Here is an 8,643-nt window from a genome sequence, read left to right as displayed (position 1 = left end):
TGTCCTTGCATGTCAAATTTCCCAAATTTGACTATAGTGGCCGCCAAGGTGGGTATGATGGGCAAGGGAAAACATGTTTCCAACATGTTTGGTTAGTGAGTTATGTATGAAGGAATATAATAAAATTAGCATTAAAAAATGAACAAAAAAAAAGAAAGATGAGCATGGATGCCCCTTGTTGCCGTGAGTAGAGGAAAAGAAAGGAGAAATTTTGTTCATCCATTTTCACTTCTTGGCCGAATATACTAAGGAAAAGGGGAGGATTTTTGCTTCATGCTTGGTTTAGAAGAGAACTAGAAGGAGATTTGGCTATACTTGCATCAATATTAAGGTATGTTTGAGGTGGTGTCATGAGATTCATGCTTGTTTTGGTTGCTTACTTGATGTGCATGTTAGCCATGGTTCAAATCCTTGTTATGCCATGAAAATGGTATTTAGCCAAGGTTGATATTGTGTTGAAACTATTGCATGCTAAATGTGAAGCTTGCTATTGATGCATGTAATGATGGATTAACTACTCTTGAAATTTCTTTTTAGTATTCTTGAGTAGGGCATTGAGTCCTTTGTTTAACCATGACAAAAAATTTAAAAGGGGCATGGTGTGTGAGGTATTCGCCATGGTATGCTCATGAGCATGGTTTATGCTTCTTGCATGATATTAAAATTTGTGTTTTGAATGGTTATGGACACCTTAAAATTCGACCTTGCACCTATGTGTGGATATATGTTTGCACATGATGTTTTGGTTATGAAGTAAATGATAAATGTGTTTGCTTAAAAAATAAATTGTTGGAGAATGTTTGTAAAATTTCAAGTATATTCGCCATTGGGTGAGTATGTAAGTGATGTTGAATCAAGTTTTGGTGCATATTTGGTGATGTGTATAATCGACCAAATGGGTGATTAGTAAAAAAATGGTTGCGAATATACAAGCATACATATGCATGTGTAGTTGAATTATGAATGTTTAGCAAGATGGTTAAACTAGTTGATTTATTGATTAAGCTCAAGGAGTTAAAGAAGGAGAATCAAGCAAGGGAAAGACGAAGGTCATCGAGTAGCCGACTTGGACTGTCTTACCCAACACAAGGTAAGTCATTAAGCATATATTTGGTGTTGATGTAAATGACCATAATATATACGCAATTGTGTTTAAATGAGTTGATGTGTAAATGGAAATGTATGTGTATGGAATGATGCCATTGTTGAATGTATAAAGGCAGCAAAATGCATAAGGTATTGGTCTCAGCACTAAGTGTGCGGGTATAAATGGACACGGTGACAAGATTGGCACTAAGTGTGCGGGTTTTAAAATTGTACAGCACTAAGTGTGCGAGTTTGATTATATAGCACTAAGTGTGCGAGCTGAAAATATATAGCACTAAGTGTGCGGATTCACTATATGCTCTTGTATTACAATTGGCACTTAGTGTGCGACATTATCGAGTTAATCCCGACAGCGGATCGGGTAAGTACCTTGAGCTCATGACGAATAGGCAATACGTTCATGCTCGGGGTTGAGCTTGGTAAGCTTGAAATCTATGTGATGATTGCAATTGTATGATTGTGGTGCGAATGAGTTGGTGTGTAAAATGCCTCAAATATCTTATTGTATAAAATATGAAATGTGGATGTATGACTTGGTATGAGATTGAACCGAAAGGTCCGAGGAATTATGGTATAGTTTCGATATGGATGAAGTACCTAGCCTCGTTTATTGTTTGATGTTGCGAAAATTTTATTAATGGATGGTTGATGAATGCTTATGACTTACTGAGTTATAAACTCACTCGGTGTTTTCTTGTCACCCATTTTAGGTCTCTTGGACTCGTATTGTTGCGTGCTCGGAACCGTCGTTGAAGTCATCACACCGGCTGGAAACCTTTTGGTATTGTCTTCGTAGTTGAACTAGGAGAACATTTGGCATGTATAGGCTATTATGTTTTGTTGAATTGTGGGTTGTAAACTTTAAGCCATGTGAAAATGGCCTATGTGGTCGTCGAGTGGGATGCTAGAACCTATAGCCACGAGTCTTAGAAACTTTAATTTTGATAAGGTGGCCATAAATTGTGTCATGTATGATGGATGATTAGTAAGGCCAAGGAAAGATTCGTGAAATTGGCATAGTCTACTGCAGTAACTGTTGCGGACAGCAGCAGTGAGATGAGATTGAAAAATCACTAAAAATAGTAGAAGTAGAATTAAATAGTGAATAAATTATGAAATTGAACCTTGATGTATCTATTTTTATATGGACGAAACGAAATGACCATATGAGCAGTATACTGAGAGATATTAGAGTTCTCGTGAGACAGGGCCAGAACGGTTTCTGGGTCCCCTGTCGCGACTTTGAAAATTTTCTATAAATTATCCAGAAAGAATTAGAAGTCATGCCTTATATTTGCAGATTCCATTTTGAGTCTAGTTTCTTTAGAAACAAACGGCACCAGTATTAAATCCCTGTACAGAGAGATATTCAAGTTGTAACGCGTGAAGGTCAGTGAGGTCGACCCCTGTAATATGGGTGACTTTAACTAATAAACTGTACCAATTGGCCCAACCAAAAATTCTAGAAATAAATCCAGGGATGGATATATGAGTCTAGTTTCAGGGAAAATTTACGGAACTGATTTTCGAGTTCTGGAACTCAAGATATGATTTTTAAGGTGACAGTGATGCAGTTAGCTAGCCTGCCTGGAACTGAAATCAATTATTGTCAAGAGAGAAATAAGGGAAGTAAGCCCGGTAACACCACGTGATCAAATCCGGTGACATTCACGGGTTTGGGGTGTTACAAGTGGCATATCGATTAGCTTTACCGAGCGAGTTAGAGAAGATTCACAACGTTTTTCATGTATCGATGCTTCGAAGATATCGATCCGACCCTTCACATGTTATTTCTCCTTCAGAGGTTGAAATTCAGTCAGATTTGTCGTATAGTGAAGAATCGATTCGAATTTTAGCTCGTGAGATTAAAGAGCTGAGAAATAAGAAAATCGCATTAGTGAAAGTGCTCTGGCATAAAAACGGGATAGAGAAATCTATGTGGGAACCTGAAGAAGCTATGCGAAAATAGTACCCTAACCTTTTCATCGGTAAGATTTTTGGGGACGAAAATCCCTAAGGGGGAGAGTTGTAATATCCTGTTTTTAGGTCAAATCAGAACTATGGTTTCGGGACCACAAATCTGAAGTTAAAATATTCATTTTATTATTTTAATAAGGTCTACAGCATGATATATTAATTATGTGAAAGTTTCGTAAAGAAATTTTACTTTTTAAATACTTAATTCAGTAAAAAGGACTAAATCGCGTAATACGTAAAAGTTAAATTTTATTGTTTAAATACATTAAATAGTTATGAATCATTAAAGTAGAAGTCCTTATGTTGAAATTTGACCATGACTAAGGTTAGTAGACATTTATGTCCATGGATTATATGATAGTTGATAGTTTATTATAAGGTTATTAAAGTAATTTAGTATTAAATGTTTAATTAAATAAAACAAAACCTATTTTCTATTGTCCATCTTCTTCACCATCGATTTTAAGGATAGGAAAACACCATTGAAGGGTTTAAAACATCTGGTTGAGTAGTCTCTAGCATGTAAGTTCATTTTTACTCGGTTTTTGATAATTTTTACATTTTTGAGATCGTTGCTTTGTATTCTAGCTAGCCCGTGCTTTAGTTTTTGAATTTTTTCATGATTTTGAAAAGTTTCATTGTTGAATACTTGAGTTCTTTTATGTTTAATGATAGATTATGGAAGCTTGATGATAGTTAAACTAGTTTTGTAAAGTGATTTTTGACAAAAATGTCAAATAAGGATTAAATTATGAAAATGTAAAATTATGTGGTTAAAAGTGTGAGATAATGAAAGAAATGGGCTACTAAAAGTCCTTATGAAATTTGACTACCATGAGATTATGGTTTAATTGTGTAATTTTGCATTTTTATGTATTAAGGACTAAATTGCAAACTAATCAAGAGTCTAGGGGTAAAATTGTAAATTACCCAAAATAAATGTTTTAGGTTAATTGAATTGAATGAAATTTTGAATAAGTTAATTTGATATTATATAGATCAAGATAAAAAAATATCGGAACTAGATCGGGGGAAAAGAAAGGTTGGCGAATAGACGATAGTTCTCATCCAAGCAACTCAAGGTAAGTTTGTATAATTAGAATCAAACTTTTATATACTTGTAATTATTGAAATGAATGTGTATAATGGAAATATTTGAAGTATAAATGCCTTATTGATATAATGTATTTGTTACTGATCCCTATTTGAACCGTATGAATTTATTGGATACGAGTGACATGTTACTGGGATTACCATTTTGGTTGAGCTCCTGCATTTGTTGCGGACTCATCGTAAGAGCTTACTGATATATGAGCTCGTAAGAGCTTACTATTTTCACTCATTAGAGCTTACCGTTTCAGCTCGTATGACTTACTATTCAGCTTAATAGAGCTTGCCCTTTTAGCTCATTAGAGCTTACTGTTCATCAGCTCAGGAGGAGCTTACCGATCATGGCTTGAAAGAGCATATATGATAATGAATTGACGGATTACTGACATTGTTCACTCGTGTATCCTTTGAAGTTCTAATAGATACAACGGGCCTAAATACTGTTTATACGAATAAATTATGGATTATAAATGTTACTAATGATATATATATGACATGTGAATTTTGGAATGATGCAAAGTATTGTATTAATGGATGATTTTTATGTATTTGCCAAATGACTAACATGTGATGGATATTGGTGATTAGGTGTTGGTTAATTGAATTGTTGATATTTTTAATGTTGCTTTGATTATGTATAAATAGTAAGTTTAATTCTGTATTATACGGGCTTACTAAGCTATAAAGCTTACACTGTTTCTTTTTCCATGTTTTATAGAGGCTCGATAGCTCGTTCGTTCTAGACAAGTCAGAGTTGCACATTACACGATCCAAATTTCGATTGGTACTTTTGAGCTTGTGGATATTTGTAAATATGACATGTATAGTCTAGTTTAAGATATGATAGTTATGTTGCTTAATATCATGACTTTGGTATGTTTTTTGTATAAGTTAGGCCATGTGATTTGGCTTATGTTGGTACTTTGTTTTGGATGAATTATGTGTTCAATTATGGTATGCTTTGACAAGGAAATGATGAAATGAAATTATGCAAGTGAGTCTTAATATGTAGATGTTAAATGAATGAATTATGCATGTTGTTAAATAGGTATTTGGATAGGTAATTGGTAAGTTTTGATATAGCTTATAATGTGCATTGAAATGGTTATTTTGACTGTCTATTAAGCTGTAAAAATGTGGTCTATTATACTTGTGAATGCTTGTGTTTTTAGAGTGGCAAAATGGCTTTACAAATGGCCTATTTTTGTTCACACAAGCAGAGACATGGGTGTGTGTCTCAGCCATGTGCAACACACGGTCATGCTGCACGGCCGTGTGTCCCCTAGTGTACCCTTTCGAATTAAGTTAGTATACCTTACAGGTTTGACACGGCTTGGACACATGGGCGTGTCTACTAGATGTGTGTGTCATATGGACTTACACACGGACGTGTGACTGACCGTGTGACATAAGTCGATATACCCCCTAAATGGCACATTGTCTAGTACACGGGCATGTGTGGCTATTTTGAAGGGCACACGGGCTAGACACACGGGCATGTGGTTGGCCGTGTGACCGAAGTCAGTATACTCTCCAGTTTCCACACGGCCTAGCACACGGGCATGTCCTCGGCCGTGTGACACAAGTCAGTATGTATGCCCTGTTTCCACACAGTCTAAGACACAGGCGTGTCTATTAGTCGTGTGAGGCACACGGCCTGTTCACGCAGGCGTGTGATACTTGAAATGTTGAAATTTTTCTAAGTTTCCAAAATTTTAAAATGTTATCGATTTAGTTCCGAATGCATGTTTTAAGCTTTGTATGCTTGATATAAGTACAGATTGAATGTGAATGAATGTTATTGACTGAAATAAGATGGTTTTTGGATAAATGATTGTTTTAATTTGAGTTATAAGTCCGGTAATGCCTTTTAACCTATTTCGGCGACGGTTACGGGTTAGGGGTGTTATAGACTCACTCAAGTTTAAGCTTTCAAGGTAATAAGTAGCATGTCTTTATTTGAGTAGTTTTTTTGATGTAGTGTATGTGTGTGTGGTGTGGGTATATTCTATGTGTGTTAATCATGGTGGTCAGTTTCGCACCAATTCTGATCGTACTAACTGGTGCAAGTCATTCTAGTACTAAAATATTACAAGCAACACCCTTCTTCACATAGGTGAAAATTATGGTTCATATCGGTAGCATTAGCTCATTCTGGTTAACTCTGATCGCACTGACTGAAATATGGTGTTCGTATGAATAATATTAAAAAATATAAAACTTTTATCTACTTACTATTATGCTAAGGGTTTAAGTGGAATGTATTGACCAATAAAAAATTACACTAGAAAGTAAAATTCAACATTTTTTAAAATTTTAAAATTTTTCTTAATAAAAACATTTTAAAATTTTTTAGACATACTTTCACATTTAAAATATAAAAATTAAAATATAATAAAAAACTCACTCACCCCATTATCAAAGAAAAACAATCCTTAATGTCTTTCAACTTCTTTTATCAAAAAATCCCACCCTTCAACTTAATTTTTTTTGTTAATTTTGAATTTATTAAATGATGAATTTTTATTTGTGGATTAATGAATATTTTATATAACTGATGAATATATTATATCTAAAATTTATTTAATATTATTTATTTAGTATTTATAAATATTTTATATACATATATCATTTTTTTAAAAATATCAAAACAAACCAAAATAAATCAATACTGGTACATACAAATTCTATTAAAAAATGGTGCATTCACCAAGATAGTACTATCTTGATGTAAATACTAATCCTTTAGGTTTACTCTAAACTTAGGTTGCGGTTCAAATTTTTATTTTACTCTCAACTTGAATTTACTATTCATTTAATGCATTTTAACTATTTATATTTATAATTTTGAAATTAGCTTTAAATAAAATTATTTTATTATTAATAATAATTTACAAGTCTAGAATCCCATAAGAAAAATCTGTAAATCTTTAATAAAAATATTTTTATCCAACCAACTTAAATGCTTACATATATTTAAGAAAGGTTGAACAAAAATATTAGAATAAAGAATGAATTTAAATAAATAAAAATGAGTTTAAATAAAAATAAATTCGTTTAAACAAGCTTTAATATTTAAGTCTGAATTTTATTTATTTTAAGTTTGTAATATGATTTTTAATATTTTATGTAATTTATATTATTTTATATAATTTATATTATATAAAATTAAATATTTATATTATAATATAAATATTAAAAATAATATTTAATAGTAAAAATATTAACTTCACGAGCATGTTTTTTTAAAAAACAATTTTTCATTATTCTAGCGTGTTTTACCCATTTAACCATGCTTGAGAAACCAAAACAATCATCAGCCATCGATATGGGAAGAAAAGCATCAAGAAATGCTAGATTACTGTGAAAATACGAGCACCCACCCAAATCTTAAAGAGAGTCATGCAATCAAAACGACAAAGATGGCCATCAAAGCACAATCTCCAACCAAAACGTTAACCAGGGAGGATCGACTCATCGTCGATCAGTCGCCACTGCCGTCAATGCTACTGTCGGAACCTCCTCAACCCAGTAAGTATCTTCGTGCAATGCGAAACCCTCCTGTGCTTTCGCATGGGCTACCTTGTTGCATTCTCTATTTGCATGACCTTCATGAAATGATTCACTTGAGTTCTAGCATCTGCTATATATGCACTATTAAGAGATTTATCTTCCTTTGCACCATTAATATTTGAAATGATCCTGTGCGAGAATCCCCTTCAACCTCAATCATGGTGAAACCCATCTCACGCGCAAATTTTAGAGCCTGAACACAAGCTAATGCTTCTGCCGAGAAAGCATCAGGTATGTTTCTGATCTTGATTGTCTCTCTTGCTCTTTGAATGCAGCATCAAAATTGATCTTGACATAAGGATCCCTTGGGGGAGTTCACTTGGCAACTGTATGATTAATCTGCACGGGTAATTTCAGCTCCAAATTGTCCAACTCCTTGAGATATGCTTGAATTTTACCCACTATATATATCATGTGCCGACTGCAGCTTGTTCTCCTAATCTTCTTGTTTCGCGCATACAATAATCATTCTACAGTCAGGTATGGAACTGTTTCTAACAAGAAATTCAAACCATACCCAAAAATGCTCATTCTGTGAATTAGCTGGCCAAATTAAAGATAATGATTACCAAACCTCTTGTGCAGGACCAGACGTTGTAATTACATGTGAAACAGTTTCAGGTTCGGCTTGACATCTTGGACAAATAGGAGTGGCTGCAACACGCCTCGTATAGATTCACATAAGTAGACCTAGTTATGTAATAATCTCCAGGTCACGATTTTGATCTTAGAAGGGACCGGAGTGTTCCGTAGTTTCTTGTATATTGTTCTATCGTCAGCATTAACCGTAGTTTCTTGTATATTGTTCTATCGTCAGCATTAGGAATAGATATCATAGGGTCCGTATTTAGAAGTCTATATCCAGTCTTCGCTTGC

The 8,643-nt window shown here is 33.9% G+C and overlaps 1 long non-coding RNA gene across 1 annotated transcript; it reads left to right on the top strand.

Annotated features, from left to right (window-relative positions):
• The first annotated feature begins 8,181 nt into the window (after positions 1 to 8,181).
• LOC128288293 (uncharacterized) lies at positions 8,182 to 8,643 on the top strand. Its single transcript, XR_008278729.1, has 2 exons — positions 8,182 to 8,247; positions 8,353 to 8,643. It is a non-coding gene; the product is annotated as an uncharacterized LOC128288293 (long non-coding RNA).

This window comes from Gossypium arboreum, unplaced genomic scaffold, assembly GCF_025698485.1.
Source record: "Gossypium arboreum isolate Shixiya-1 unplaced genomic scaffold, ASM2569848v2 Contig00197, whole genome shotgun sequence".
NCBI classification, from domain to species: Eukaryota; Viridiplantae; Streptophyta; class Magnoliopsida; order Malvales; family Malvaceae; genus Gossypium; species Gossypium arboreum.
This window is presented reverse-complemented; position numbering and strand designations above follow the sequence as displayed.